Here is a 14,701-nt window from a genome sequence, read left to right as displayed (position 1 = left end):
CCAGAGCAAGCTGTGATGAGAAAAAGTTTCTAGATCTGGCAGCCTTGACCTTGACAGGAATAGTTTCACCTTCTTTCTCTTGAACATTCCCAAAGACTTCACAGGCTCTACAAATGCCTGCAGATGAGGCTCTTTTGAGCTCTGAAGCAAACCTGTGGGCCCTGCCTCTGTCCTAGCTGGAGTTAGTTTAGCAAAGAAACTTCTGCATCATCTTTGTACTTGGGCCATCATGATATCAGGTTCTTATCTTTCCACACACCAGCCATCTCGGCAGTTCAATCTCAGATGAAACAGAGATTCTTTCCCGTCCATGCCAAGAAGAGATCCATGCACCTCACAGTTCTCACAGATGTAGGACTGTGGTTTCATTAATATGCCTACTTTTGATATTCCCAATGGCACCATGCCACTATTTTAGTATGTAAAACACAAGCTCTCATAAAAGTTCAGTCCCTTTGCTTGTTTATTTATATTTATTTTTAAATAAATATTATCTAGAGATCCATATGTTGTATCCAATTGTATATGGGATTCTTGCTACTTTATTAGAATTCCATATTAAGAGGAGTGTGATTATTAACAAATAACAATATCAGGTTACCATTCATGCTCAACTATAAACCAGTGGACTTGAAAATTAGAGAAGACATACTCTCTTCATTTTCTGAAATGTAAAGCTTGACCATTCAGTCTTTTTATGTAGTGAACTCTCAGGTAAATCATAAGACTTGGCTCGCAGGAATGGTAGAATACTGCAGATGTGCCTGATAAGTCTGTAATTTACATGTGGTTCTACTTGACTCCCTGTTCCAACTGTGCAATGCCAATAGCATCAAGTTCTCCATCTTCCTGCTTATATTAAAGATGATTAATAAGCAAAATGCGGGTGCAGGAGATGCAGAAGTAATCTTTTTAATCTCAAAAACCTAATATTCAAAGCCATATCTGTTTCTTTTTGATGTAGAAACTAATGATTTAAAAATGTTCTATTTTCACATAAAATTCCTGTGTAGTTTCTAATGGTTTTGCTATTACATTAACTCCATTGAAAATTAGTAGGCAAGTCTCAAGTCACTGTTCTCATGGGTCTAGTTTCAGAACCTTGTGTACAGAGAGAAGTAATACTCCTTAACCACATGACTAAATGAGTGACTGCTACAGTGAAACATTTTCTATGCTATTTTTCCTTAGGCAAAAAAATCATTGCAGTGAAGGAACCTTCTTACACCCACCGAAGGGGATTTTTCTCAGAGCATTAATACCTTTAGTGGGATTCAGGTCCACAGAACAAATGTTTATGGTCACCCTTTATGAAAAACTAAGAAAGAAGAGTATCTGGTCATGGTTTTCCAGTTTATAGCTTTATCTGGTTGAACTAATGTTTATTGTAAGGTGTTATATTCCTAGGGCTATTACTCTAAAATTTGAAGTAAGAACACAATTAGCTTGTGACCTCATTATAACCAACAGTTGCATTTGCTGTTTTGCATTTTTGTAGTTGAGACTAAATTGAGGGGAAAAAAAAGCTGATCTCAAAGGTGAACGGATAATAAATCTTGCAGACCATTAATAATCTGCTAAAGCCCACAGTGCTTTATCTTATGTACTTTTTGTCAAATGGTTATACTCTCCCAGACATTTTCTAATTAGCCTCTTTCAATCTCCTTCTATCAGTTCTATCAGTTTCATTTCCCTGTACTACACTTAACACTCACATTTCAAAGCTTGTATTTTTATGCTAAATGCTTCTGCTGCATAATTAATTTGTCTTAAAAGAGATTGTGTATGAATAAAACAGATTAATATTCTACCCAGTCTTTCACAGTCTAAATTTATTTTGGAAAATTGTTAAGAAAGCTTTTCTCACTCTATTTCTGTCCTTGAATGTAATTCCCTAGACAATTTTGAATCTCTTCTACATAGAGGAGGGCAAAGACTTCCGTTGTTGCTGCAAACTCTCCCAGAACATCTCTACTGTTACTGTAGAATTCAGTGTAACCTGAATCTATGCTTGAAGTATAAAAGTTATAAATAGCATTTCTGCAAGATAAGAGAAAGCACAGCAGTGATTTTAACTTTAAACAATAAAGGCAAAGCCAAATATGCCTGTCTCTTCTGTAGTTTCCCCTCTACCTCAGTTTCATCCTAAGTTTTTCCTCTTCTCAGCACAGAATAGAAGAAACATGTAAGTCTTGGTGCGAGGCCCACTGAAACAAAGGAGAGTTTTCTCTCTGATTTCAGTGACCCAACTATACCTTGTTATTCACGTGATCCTGTAAGTGCATGAGATCATTCTTTTAGACAAAGTAAGTGGTATATATATTGCTTCTCTACCACAAAAAGTGTGGAAATAATTTTCTGTTGTTATAGTTCCGAGTTGTTCATTGTGTGAAAATTGCAGCTCCTCATATTTCTGTCAGTATCCTATCTTGTCATCACATTTAACCATTTGTAGGTGCTAAAGATGATCGTTTCTAAAGTGACTTCAGATAGCAGTGATTCTTTGGTCTGGACTCAGTAATTGTGTGATTCAGTCAAAAGGCTGTAATCATATGACAAATGAGAAGTAATTGAATATCAAAATTATTCAATGACTCTTAACGTAGGGATTTAAATGTGTTTTGTTGCATTGTAGTGCTTTAGAATATTTTATGTTACTTGCATAGGCATAAAGTCTGTAATCCATAAAACAAGGAAAAGGTCTAATTGCTCTATGCATGGATTATTTATAACTAAGTGGTCTATGAAGGAATAAGAGTCCATAAAAAGACTGCCACTGAGTGTTAAAACCAATCTGTTTACCTCATTTTAATTGGGATGAGAATATTATCTCATGGTTTCAGAAACATTGCATTGTGAATATGATGCTTGCATTCTAATTTTGAAATGGAAAGATGAGAAGTAAATATTGATTGAGAAACCTTGTGTATCGGGGTATAACCACTATATGACAGATGAAGCCACTAGGCCTTGTGAGTTATATATTTTTCTTATTTGTTCAAAAGTTTATGTTTACTGAGTTACTTGGGAGGGGCAAGGAGAACTCAAGATTTGTTTAACATGGGATTTTCTTCATAGAATAACTATGTCTGCATATGGATTCATGAGTGCATAACCAGGCATACCTCAAGTATGCAAAGAGTGTTTAGGCCAGCCTACCTCACTCTCTCTCTTCCCGTTTTTTCCTTTGTTCATTTGTTCTCTCCTCTCTTACTGAACCCATGGATCTTGACCTCTTAGGACACATGATTAAGCTTCCTTCTTCTCATTCTCTCCTTGTCTGGAAGTTTCTACCATAGGTTATACCAGCGCACAGTTTTTGTAGAATGATCTTGGGCCAAAATTTGTTTAAAGTTGGTAAATGGGGCTGTCAGGCATGCAAAATATATTTAATTTTGTTGAATGTGTAATATAATTTCCTCCTGGATTCCCTTAAGTGCCACAATTCAGCCCAGAGTCAAGTTTTACATCCAAGTTGTTATAAAAATAGTAATACTTCAGTCACATAATGGCTTGAACAGCACTGTTATAGTGCACAATTAAAACCTGTCCCTAAGGTGATACTAAAATCCATTATTACCCTTGAAAGCTACTGTGGACACTTGACACTTAAATTGATACACCGATACATTAATGCTCACCTTTTGCTAACCTATTGGTTAGTTAGTCTCATTTAATTTTCCCCTTTAGTGAAGCTGTTGCTACTGGTGTACATGTAATTAATAATTTTCCTGACTCATGGTCCAATATGCACGCCTTTCAAAAAGTACCGTTTGGGAAGCTCGTGATGGATTTTTGTGTGGGGGATGTAAGGAGCTTGGTGTTAACCATATTGTCCATGGGTGCTATCCAGAAAAGGAAAAAGAAAGAAAACCAAACCCAAAGTTGATGTACTGTATGTGTCTGATTTATATTTTGTGTGAACTAACATTTGCTACCTATGACTGAAAAGAAACAAACAAAAACTGCAAATGAATAAGATTGCATAATGGGAAGAGCTGTACATTGTGAAAATTAATAGAAATAAAATGGTGCTTGCAGTTGAATTAGATGTAGCAGCAAATAGCTTGCTCTGTTCTGACAAACTGAGGGTAGAATAATATAAGAGATGAAGAGTAACCTTAATACTTGAAGGTCAGGGAGAAATAATGTATGTTAATTTTCTTAACAGTGTATTTTGATTCTAATTTTACTCTGATAATTGGCAGCATAGCAGAATCTATATTTAGCAATGACAACAATAAATGTGTGCCACATTCAGTTTAACAATTTTACCCATGCAGTAGGAAAGCAGTGGTATTTAATAAGGACAATGGAGGTCTAAATTGTGACTGGAAACACTTTTCCTTAGTAAAGTAAGTCTTCTGTTAAAATATCTTAAAAAATACTGCTTCAGTAGAGTGTCCTAAAAATTATATGGTTTGCTAAATGTATATATTCGAACAGCTAGTAACTTTGCTAAATGTGTATATTTATGTACCTAGTAGTAATCTCTCTGGAGACACGAGTGAAGGTGGAGACACTAAGTGGTTATTTTTCTTGGAAGAAATAATTTAGCTTCAGCAAATTGTCTGTTGATGTTGAGGGTTATCAGATGACACATACCTTCCCATACCTTAACTACCACCTGCCTTGAAATCCCATTTCAATACTTTTTATTATCCTATACCTTAAATAAGAACAGAAAAACTGAAAACTCAGAAAAGATATAACACTAGAGATATCTGTGAAATGCGGTTATTTTTCTTCCATTTTTAATTAAAAATTGGTCAGGCTTTGAAAAGAAGCAAGCCCATGTACTGTTTTGAAGCTAACTGTAAGATCATTACTTTTTGTAATAAAATTGTTATTTAGCACTCTTACATGCAGTAGCAAAAAGCATCAGATCAATTGCTTACAGTTAACAGCAGATGCAGAATACATTTTAAATGAAATTATTACCAACTTGATATAGGCTTCAAAGATAGAAGACCTGCAATTGTCAACCACTGCTGGTGCCTAGTCCATATGTTCCTTTGGGTTTTGGTTTGACATCATCTCTGAGACCCCTTCCAGGTGTTCACATAAGGAAAAAAGACTTTTCCTGCTGGCCAGAATCTATCCTGGACTACATGAAAATACCTTAGGTATAGGTTGGGGCATAAGCACTCGGAGTGAGAATCCGCTCTAGGTCTTCAGCCATAAACGTGGATACTATAGTAGTGAAAAATGTCCCTACAAAGGGAAAGATCCACTATGGGGAGGGTGTAAGAACAGTCTTCTGTTCAAAACAGAGAAGATGGAAGGTGGGGCTGAAAGTCAGTGCTTTGAAAAGCTTTAGTATGTGTGTGTGCATATGTGTGTCCCCAGTTTTTTGGTGTCTGACATATCGATTTAGCTTGTTATTTACATTTCTTCAGAGAACATAAATAGATATTATATGACTCTTAGGATGCAGCTATTAATACTGCATCATAGATACTATGGCAGAACTCAAACTATTAAAAACAAGTCAAACAAACAAAATCTAGTAAGCAAAACTCCTATTTAATTTATAAGTTCTTGCAATCTTTTTTCTGACCTATGACAGTAGTGTGTCATAGATGTTCAAGATATAGGTTCGTTTCAGGTAATAAAGTACACTTAAATTTTTGTAAGTTCTCATGTAAAAAACAAATCCTAAGCTGATTGACTTGTACAATTTATGATTCACCCTTAGTCACTGGAGCTTAGAGCAGAGAATATATTCTAAAAATCCCATGTTATCAGTGGATTGTCAAGTCATTTCTGATTTAGCCCCTGGCTCTAACCAGACTGTCCTGCTTTCTGCAAGAGTAATAAAAAGATAAGCCCTGAGACGTATATATATAAAAAAAAAGCTCATTTGCATTCAGATGAGCTATTCTTCCAGCATCTCTTTCTATTTTATCTTATAAAAATTATCATAGATTTGATCAAAAGCAGAGAAAAGAAGCATAAATCCAAAGACAGGTTAACAGCAGAGTTTCTTATTATGATAACTTCAGTAGATAACTGATGCATACAAAAACGTCTTTCGGCTCACTAAAATCTAGTGTACAGTGTATTACATTATTGATCAGGAGTATTAAATGTGACACTGAAATGTCAAATAACTTCACAACAAGCTGAAATACAAAATTTCATCTTAATGAGGCTCCTCTTAAAATGCTGATATGGTCCCTTAAATCTGATGACATTTAATAAGTCTCATTTTGTCCACCATTGCACATAGCATGCAAAATATTTTATTGCTAGAAGCAATATTAAAGGGATATAGGTATGTGTTCATAATATATACACTGTACACAATATTTTCAACAGTGTGAAACAGCAGGAGCCTATAGGGCAATCTATTTGTAAATTTATGTATATAATTGTCTAATGTAAATGTCCTTATATTTAGTACAAAGCAGTGAAGATCCTCAACTAGTATAAAGTCATTTTGCTCCACTAACCCCAGAACATTAGGTAGTGGTATTTACCAGTGCAAAATTTTGGTAGGATGCACAAATGTAGACGTCTTTGACGCAGAGCAGACCCTTTTCCAAGGTTGCTTTAGCCTGTGCAAATAAGATTACAGGATAGGGATTAAAATTTGGTGGCAGATGGCAAACACTGCTGTTTCTTCCTCTATGACAGACTATTCAAGGGGAGGTTTACTTCAGGTAACATTTTTAACCAAAGAAATAAAAGTAAAATTTAGAAGGTATGTACCTTTGAGCATGGGTAAACTTAGAACGTGGTTTAAAAGGGCAGATTTCTACAAGATACAAAGCAGATTCTGTTCTTTCAATATTTTTTTTTACATGAAGCTTAGCTGTGAAGAGTAAAAGCTGTTATATAACAATAGGTGAGGAAAACAAAACCAAAAAAAATTACTGCTCCCAAACAGAACAGGAGTCTGCTGCACATTACAGCATATTATGTGGCTGTCAGTGGTCGGGCAGTTATATTCTATGCACGGTTCTTAGTGGAAAGAAGTTGCATAGGCTTAGATTATTATAAAAGTTTAATGAGAACATGGAAAGAAGCTCCTATGTGCTCATTCTGCATAAGCCACTTCCTTTCTTTCCACAAACTGGGGAGGAGGGGACCCAAAAAAGGGGGCAGGGAAAGGAAGGACTAAGGTACTCATTACACTTGCCTTTGGAGGATCAAAGCTGTTGACTGAAACCTATCTCAGCTGAGTAAATTTCCAGTTTGTAAAAGTTTGCTACATTATGAATATCTGCGTCTCAGCTGGATACTCAGCATCTGTATGTCAAGAATCCTTAGTGGTACCCTATATCCTCACCTTGCCCCTTTGCACCACCACTAAAATATTTTCCTTTCATTATAAAGTTAGTGAGACTTTTACTTAGGTGGAATTTTGCAGTATTAGGGAACGCGGTTTTCTATACATGTTCCGAGTGAGCCTTTCATAAGGGCTTATGTATTACACAGAGGCTAAATATACTTGGGTGCAAAGGCTGGTACAGCTCTAACCAGTTTCAAATTAAACCACTTTGATTTATATAAAAGACAGCCATTCTTTCTATTACTGACTTCATAGAATAGTTTACTCAGGTTGAAGAAAACAAATGTCTGTTGGAGGTAGATGAAAAAGTGCATAAAGGTGATCATCACAGGGATGGTTAAGAACTTCATAAAAATACCATCAACTTCTTCATACCATCAGACTTGAGATCAATATGCAGGCCTGCAGTTATGCTTTAATTTTACTCCATTATCATACATAGTAAATCCTTTAATATTTAAAAAAGTAAATATTAAAAAGTTGGAAAATGGTTAGGCAAAGTCAGAAGAAGTTGGTCTTTTTAAACTTTATTGTTTACAGAAGGATGGGAGAGCCTTTGCCTCTTACGAAAGCAGTTTTTAAATTTCTGGGCAGTACTGATCTATGAAATACAAATTGATGGCTACATGGTCTTGCTTCCAGCAGCTACATTACATGAAAGTAAATAAAACTGCATTGTTTTAACTTCTGTGGAAGCGATGGTTATAATTGCCAGAAGGAAGTGGTGTAATAGCAGGGCATATGCTGTATGCTATTAGTCCACAGTACGAAAGGGTTTGAAAATAACAGTCATACACAAATGATAGGTCCATGTACGTAATTAAAAATTAGTTCCTTGTACCATCTGTGCTAGTCTACTTTGTATCAGCTTGGTGACTAGGTAGGTGAATCTGTTGGGATAAAATACTTAAATCTAAAGCAAAGTAGTTGCTATATTTTAAATCATGAAGATAAACCCATGAAGCAATCAAATAAATCTTTCTTTGCCTTTGGCTTCTAGTAATAATTTAAAACATTGCTAACAAATATACGCTGCATCACATGTTTTTAATATATTTACTTTGAAACATGGACTTATCATTATATTGTATAAATGTAATTTATTTACACATGCAATTTCACATTTAAATAGCCACAGGAAATTTAAGAGGTTTTGTTTTCTGTTGGTGCTGTTTATTAATGCTTTAAGGTGTTACTCTGTATTTGTACACAGCTGCCATGGCATTAGAACTAGAATGTTCTAAAAATAGGAGTAAAAAAAAAGTGTGGCTTTTTTTTTTTTTTTTTTTTACAGAGAAGCTAGTCTTTGCAGCAGACACAGACCACATTTGATACTAACTGTTTTTGCAAAGCATCTTAACTGAGAGGCAGATGTTAATAATGCAAACTTCAGAGTGCCTATTCTGCTTAGCACCTTCAGGCTAGATTTAGAAAGAGCAGTGTTACAGAGAGGAAGGTCAAGTTTTTTAATCAACTAACCATAAGCCATCCAGAACATCAGGGTCAACATTGCTAATATATAACAGGGTAAGTCAAGAATCAGGCCCATGCTAATAGAAATGAAAGTTATAGTTTTAGCAGCAAACAACATGCAAATAAATGGTTTATATGTATTGTAGAGCGTTGAGCATGAAGTTTGTGTTTTACACAGTTGTTTGAAAGCAAGAGGGGCTTCTAGAGCTGTGTTTGAATTACAGCTTTAATTTCCTCATTTGTTGTTGTTTAGACTGAAAATGTTCTGAAGTGGTAATGAGAAAAAAAAAGTAAAATGTTACTTGACAGGGACCGTGGTAGAGCTTTTTTCACAGACTTGAAATGATTTTAATGATTTTAATCCTGATATTAACTTCCTGTTGAAACTCAAAGAACAGGATGTATCATACATAAGACTGTTTCTGTGCCAAACTGCTACAGCCTGTTTTGCAGTGTAAGTCTGTACTAGCATTTTAGTTCAGCTTGGGAGTGTATTTTTGAAGCTAATCTACCAGTCTTACCTATTTACTGTGCTTTGGTTCATGTTTTATAAGCAGTGAGTCACCTGTTCAATCAGTGTTAGTTCTCCCCTCTAAAATAGAGTGGGAGCTGGCATTAGGAACCCATTACAATGCACAGAACAGAGCTGCAGTTACTACTGTAATACTACTGTATTTAATTAGATTCTTCCTCAATATGGTCCAACTCTTTTAAGAATTTAACTTGCCTTCTGTAGGTTTAATTTCAATATCCATGTTTCTCAAATCAGCAGAAAAAACTTTTATTCTGTATTTTCATGTTTTGTTTGCCTTTCACTAAAAAAGGAAACGTTTTTCTTACCCTCTGTTGCATGATTTTCTTATATATTGCTGGCAGAGTTCTGAGCCTTTTCAAGTTCCATGTGGTGAAAAGTCATTGCTAAGAAGAGCTGAAGTCAAAAAGGATCTTTCCTGACCTATTTGAAAAAGTAATTGGCACAGGAAGCATTTCTAATCAAATCGGGAACAGACCTTTGATTATACTCTACATCTGTGAAATAGGAAAAAAAAGAAAAAGAAGGGGGGAGGAGAGGAGTAGATTGTAGCCCCTCCTCCCCTTTTAAGCCAGATTTTCAAAGGAGGATCTAAAATTGCATCTGAAGGTTGGGTTGGGGTTTCTCCCCCTTTCATTTGCAATTTAAGGACTGCAATTTTACAGGCTTATTTAAAATTTGGTCCATAAAAAACAGTGTTTGCTTTGCATTTTGGGAATTTCTTAATCTCTTCAGGCCATTGAAAGTCAATCAAATGCTGCAGGTTTCATTCTTCCTTTAATATAGTTTGTTTATTGGGATTTGACTTTCAGTCAAAGTAATAGATATTTTCTGTTAGCAGTCTAGCAGTTGTAGCATGGAACTCTGTGCAGCTTAATTTACTCTAGAAAGACGGGTAAATGGGCTCCTGTGAAGATGTGCACTACCTGGCCCTGATGCTTCTGCTTCATGATACAGCATACTTAAGGTCAGTTTGGCTGTCTCTGACTATCTAAGGTCTGCAGTGTTCACACGTATTTTGCAGTCTGCTTTTAAATGTGAAATACACAGTGTAGGTATGATCAGTTGTGGAAAATGAATAATCTTTGGAACAATTACTTAATCTAGTCCTGGTCTGCTGCATGCCTGTAATTTGTTATTCTGAAGGTAAATTAACCACACTTCTGTGGAATCAGGTTCTACCCTATATGATAATAAAAATTAATTCATTCCATGCAAAATGAAACAGTTTCAGTAACAGAAGTGCTAAAGTCAGAAAATGTGATAACCTCTTAAGTGGTTCAGCATGACATCTCAAATAATGCTTTACCATCTGCTGTTAAGCGGCAGGGTATTCACAGCTTCACCAAAGGTAGCTGATAACTGTGTTGGGTGTCCATGGCAAGGTTTTGGAAGTGGGGGAGCTGTAGGGGTGGCCTTCGCAGGAGGAGGTCAGGGGATGCCCCATGCCGGACAGAGTTGGTTCCAGCCGGCTCCACAAAGGACCTGCTGCAGGACACAGCTGAGCCCATCAGTCAAGTTGGTGGTGCCTCTGTGAAAATGTATTTAAGAAAGGGCAAAAAATGCCTGAGAGGTAGAAGAGAAGGGAATAAAAGAGTGAGGAACAACAGAGGGAGCACCATGGTCAGAGGAGGAGGTGCTCCATAGCAGAGCAGGCAGTCCCCATGAAGAGACTGTGGATAAACCCATGTCAGAGGAGGCACACCCCTGAAGGGACAGCAGCGCATGGACAAGTCCATGCCAGAGCAGATATATCCCCGAAGGGTCTGCAGCCCATGGATGAACCCACACCAGAGCAGGTACACCTGCAGAGGGATTGCAGCCTGTGGAGGACTCATGCCAGAGCATGGGAAAAGTGAGAAACAAAGAGTGGTGGAGAGAAACCCCTGTGTCCTGACCACAACTCCCCCTGCCCAGCACTGCCCGTTGCCTCAGTGAAGGGACTGAGTGTAACCTGCGGGCATAACAAGGGGGGAGGAGAGGTGTCTGGGCTGAGGTTGAGCCTGGAAGTGATGTTGAGCCTGGAAAAAAGAGAAGAAAGATGTTTTCCCCAAGTGTAGAAATGTTTGTTTCTTTTCTTTTGTTTTTGTTTCCCAGTACCTGAATCAGTAATTAAATATTTATTTTAATTGGCAATAAATTAATTTTTCCAAGTTGAGCCTTGTTTCATCAGTGACAGTACTTGGTAAGTCGTGTCCCTGACTTTATCTTGAAGCAGCTTTCTTTTTCCTGTTTTTCTTGTTTTTTCCCCGTGCCCTTGACGGGAGGGGGTGAGCAAATGATTGGGTGGGAGTTTGGCTGCTAGTGAGGGCCAAGGCACCACAATAACCATGTATGCCTGACCTTAGAGATCTGATCAAGAATCTACAATGTTTGTTCATAGGCAATATTTGTCATGAACATGTGACATGGTAAGTGGATGATGATAAATCCATGCTTACCCTCAACTCCCAGTTTTTTTGGTTCATCTGTTCTCAGGATACTCATGTGGTCTCAGGACTTCTCTGATACCATACTGTTGAGATGAGCCATCACTGTCAGAGGAATCATTTCTTCATTGCCAGTCTTCATGTTTCATTCAGCTTTGCCCTCCTTAAGACATTGCCAAATTGGTTACAGACCAGCTAAGTAACATCTCAGTTACTCTTGCCAGACGAGCAATGTGAGAAGCTAGAATGTAGCTGTAGCCCCATATTGACAGTATTGATATGTGCTCTGTGTCATAATAGGTGTCTTGATAACACTGAATGAAGCTATGAAGAAAAAAGTTGAGAGAATTTGAATGTTTGCTCCTCATCTCAGAGGAATTTGGGGCTAATGAAATGCTCTTTTGGAAGATGTTACAGATTAAAGGTCTCTGAATACTTTAGCCACTGATTTATTGCACCAAAGGGGAAACTTTTTATCATCACCTGCTCATCCTAGACATCCAGACATAAAATTAAAACACACCATCTGCTCCACATTTGAAGGAAAGCATGTGCACACTTACCATTCTGGAGTAGGTTTGCCTGGATTTGACTTGCTTGGGAGGATCAGAATTCAAAACATGTATTGGTCATCATGCAAGGCAAAGATGGACTTGGCTGTAATCTAGGATTACTGATGTTTTCTTCCACTCACCCTCGCTTCAACTGTTTGGTGAATATGAGAAATAGTCACTAATTTGTAAAACTATCTTTGAGGTGATCATGGACTTCAGAATTATTGAAGAATAGTTCTTAAAGTAGATTAATTGAAAGAGTGACAATGCTGCCATCGCTGCGCTTTAATAGACAATTTTTATTTGTTTGATCAAACCCAAGAATATAATTTTAAACTAAGTGGAATTCTTCCTGGATGAGGCTATGAAGAATATAGTGTTTATACTCACAGCATACTGGCAATAGAGTGGAACAACTTATAAGTGATTTGGCAATAAAGACTTATTTTTTCTTCACTAAACCTCTACTAGCAAAATTCATAAGCCGGTGATATCTACCTCTACAGTGGAAAGTATTTATTGACTTTATTGACAATTTGATATACTTTGTCAAGTTTTGTTGGTTAGTTCTTATTGATTCTGAGACATGTGGGATTACATTTGCTTCCTAAGTGAATGAATGTGCAAACACTTACATTCTGGTTTTGGGAAGATTGGTGCATATGGCTTTAATTCTCTTCCGAAAAGCATCACAATGATGAATATTTTAAGATAGAATTATAATATTTAACATAAGAATATGTGAAAGGTCATTATATGAATTTATTTCTTAAATTCTGGATAAATTAAATGAAGCTTTGGGGGAAAGCATGAGCTGGATGTTATATTGAGTTTGTTAACCACCGATTCTTCTCTTTTCTCTCTTTGCTACAACTTGTTATGTCCAAGTATAATGTATAATTTTGTAATTATTTTCTTTCAAATGGAAATGTTCTTGCTTGGTGTTGATATATTTCTGGGAGGGGGGGAAATGGAATAAAAAATACCCACTTTTGTGGTTACAATTTAAATTTCATATGGCTGACATGAGCTTTTCCAAGATTTCACTGAGGATGGGATCAGGTTAAGACTGAGTGTATAACTCATATCACTCAGGAGTAAAAACCACATTTCATTCCCTGTGTTACAAGTTTTCAGTGGCCCACAAGAAATGAAAAAAAAACAAGTTCCACTGAAAGTCCAGAGAAATGGGTGTAAAATTTCCTGTGCTATTTTTAGTTTACTCCTCTTTCTGCAGATGTCTTACCAACTGTAAAACATCTGAAAAACTTTGAACTACATCTTCTTTATTTTATGGGCTATATTGAACATCAGCTGTCATTGCTACTGCTGTAATTTTTTTGTGTCAGTATACTGAATTTATCCAAGGAATGCTAGTATCAGCAGTGACAGTAGGAACATAGTTGTGAGAGATGAGTGAAACAAAAGTAGTTATTTGCAAAAATTAAACAAATGTATGCCTTATTCCTCTGGCAGAGCTATGCCTTCCCGATTAATAATACATTTTTCGTTAAAAAAGAATGTATATTTCCCCAGGTGTTTAATCATCTAATGAGTATAGAACTGTTTTGAATGAAGAAAATACCGAGCAGATTTAAAGCAAAACAGGGCTGGTTAATGTGTTTTGATTATAGGCTACGTACAAGTAAATATACATTTATTTTAAAATTTCAGCTACCTGTAACCTCATACCTTATGCATATTGAAATTCAAATTGATGAATGTTGAATCAAAAGCAGATATAAAATAGTTCCTTTAAATTCTCCTAATTCAGAGACAAACTATTTTTATAGCTTTTTTTTTTTTCTGCTCAGGAAATGGCAAATATTTATTTATCCAGCTACCTCCACATTTTCCACTATCATTATTCACAATGAGCCCTGCAGTGATAAGTGGTCAATGACCCTAGTGCAGGGTGAACTACAGCAGTCTTACGGAGTTGCCCATTATTCATCACAGTGGTAGAACAACTGCAACAGCACAGTGACATTTTGCTAAAAGCTCACATTTTTCCCAGTAGGTTATTATACAGGCAGAATAAAATCTTTTCTTAAAGACCAACCACATCTTTTCTCTGCTTGAAAGGTCACTTTTGTTTGTTCTTTCTTGTTTTGGTGAAAGATGAAGTTAAAAAGTGAAGAGGAAACTCAAGATAGTAGAGGAAACTCCAAAACTTCCAAATGGCGGTACTTCTGTATAAATGTCTCCATTTACACGCTCAAACTTGCTCTTAGAGAGCTTAGAGCTAGATTTAAAACTTTGTTTGTTTGCTAGTTGGTGTCAGCTGCTGATTATCTAAGTGAAATGAATGTTTCTTCTTCCAGTTGTTTTCTGTGCTGTTTTGGTATCACTTCTGAATGTTGCCATTAGTGAAATTGTTGTGTAGCAGTTCAGGGAGTAGCTTTGGCATCTTTGA

The sequence above is a fragment of the Harpia harpyja genome, chromosome 2 (assembly GCF_026419915.1).
Source record: "Harpia harpyja isolate bHarHar1 chromosome 2, bHarHar1 primary haplotype, whole genome shotgun sequence".
NCBI classification, from domain to species: Eukaryota; Metazoa; Chordata; class Aves; order Accipitriformes; family Accipitridae; genus Harpia; species Harpia harpyja.
This window is presented reverse-complemented; position numbering follows the sequence as displayed.